At 56.9% G+C, this 1,854-nt stretch overlaps 1 protein-coding gene across 1 annotated transcript in view; it reads left to right on the plus strand.

Annotated features, from left to right (window-relative positions):
• PTK2B (protein tyrosine kinase 2 beta) overlaps positions 1-1,854 on the plus strand; it is a 51,621-nt gene that overhangs the window by 29,392 nt on the left and 20,375 nt on the right. The window lies entirely within an intron of this gene.

Raw genomic sequence — 1,854 nt, forward strand, 5'->3', positions numbered from 1 at the left:
CAGAGCCCGAGAGCTGCCACGCTCCCCTTTGCTTCTCAATGTTTAATCAGTGGCTCGGCGCCCGAGCTCGGCTGGGGCTGCAGCTCAGGAGCAGCCTAACGGGGGAACTTCCATGGGGTTTTATTATTTTTTTTATTTCACGTCCCCCCAAATGCCATGTGGAGCAGCTCTTTGCAAACCCGAATTTGCCCTCTGCCCCTGCTGCCTGCTTGGGGTTTTTTTTTGCTCGCTCGGGCTCCGTGCAAAGCCCTGTGCTTTCCTGCAAAGCCGGGGGCCAGGCTCAGGCAAGCACTTTTGCTCTCAGGGGGTTATGTGAGCTGAGTTTGCCCGGCCTCAGCCCAGGTGCGTGCCCAGAGAGGCGGAGAAAGCAACCCAGAGCAAACCCTCTTCTGTGCCCAGCTTGCAGCCCAAAAGCCACGTGAAGAGGGAAATTTTGGATCCGTTCGGATCAGCCAAGACCCACGTACCTCCTTAAACTGTTTTTCTCAGCAAAGGGAAAACCCAAGCCACTTCCCTGCCGTCTCAAATGACATCTTTTGAGCAGGCTTCTGGGTTTTATCCCCTCTAAAAATAAAAGAGCAAATCAATATAAACCAGGATTGCCCTTCGGGGGGAGAAGGAACCCGGCTCGCTCGCCCCCTTTTGCTCTTTATCGGTTTTTTTGCAAAGCTCTCTGCTAAATTCAGCTCGGTCGGGAGGTCACGTTGTGGAACCACAGCTGCAGCTGCAGGTCCCCATGCTGGGACGCTGCAGCCCAAAGCCTTCACCCGGGTTCTGGCGGGGGGGGAGAAAATGGTGAGTGCTGGGGACACGGAGGGATTGCTCCGGAGGTGCTGGGGACACTGAAGGATTGCTCTGGAGGTGACAAGGACACGGAGGGATTGCTTTGGAGGTGCTGGGGACACTGAAGGATTGCTCTGGAGGTGACAAGGACACGGAGGGATTGCTTTGGAGGTGCTGGGGACACTGAAGGATTGCTCTGGAGGTGACAAGGACACGGAGGGATTGCTTTGGAGGTGCTGGGGACATGAGGGGATTGCTCTGAAGGTGACAAGGACACCCAGGGACTGCTCTGGAGGTGCTGGGGACACAGAGGGATTGCTCTGGAAGAGATGGGGACATGGAGGTATTGCTCCAGAGGTGACAAGGACACAGAGTTATTGCTCTGGAGGAGATGGGGACACAGAGGGATTGCTCTGGAGGTGACAAGGACACAGAGGGATTGCTTTGGAGGTGAAAAGGACACAGCGTTATTGCTCTGGAGGAGATGAGGACACCCAGAGACTGCTCCAGAGGTGCTGGGGACACAGAGTTATTGCTATGGAGGTGACAAGGACATGGAGGGATTGCTCTGGTGGTGCTGGAGACATGGGGCGATTGCTCTGGAGATGGCAAGGACACTGAGGGATTGCTCTGGAGGTGCTGGGGACACGCAGGGACTGCTCCGGAGGTGCTGGGGTCACAGGGTTATTGCTCTGGAGGTGCTGGGGACACCCAGGGACTGCTCCGGAGGTGCTGGGGTCACAGGGCTATTGCTCTGGAGGAGATGGGGACACCCAGGGATTGCTCTGGAGGTGACAAGGACACAAGGCTCTGCCTAATGGCAGGGTTAGGGTAACAGTTGGACTCGACGGACTTGATGATCTTAAAGGTCTTTTCCAACCTAACCCATTCTGTTCCATTGGAGGAGCTGGGCTTGGGGCCCCGGTGGCACACGGTGGCCGTGTGGCCAGGGTGTGCGGTGGGAGGAGGGCACCCTTTGTGGGACTCTTCCCTCTCTCCATTGCTGCCTCCATCCACCTCCTCCTCTCCATCCCTTCCTTCCTTCCCTTCCCCACCCACTGCTGCTTGTCC

Source organism: Egretta garzetta, unplaced genomic scaffold (assembly GCF_000687185.1).
Source record: "Egretta garzetta isolate BGI_Z169 unplaced genomic scaffold, ASM68718v1 scaffold218, whole genome shotgun sequence".
Classification (NCBI taxonomy): Eukaryota; Metazoa; Chordata; class Aves; order Pelecaniformes; family Ardeidae; genus Egretta; species Egretta garzetta.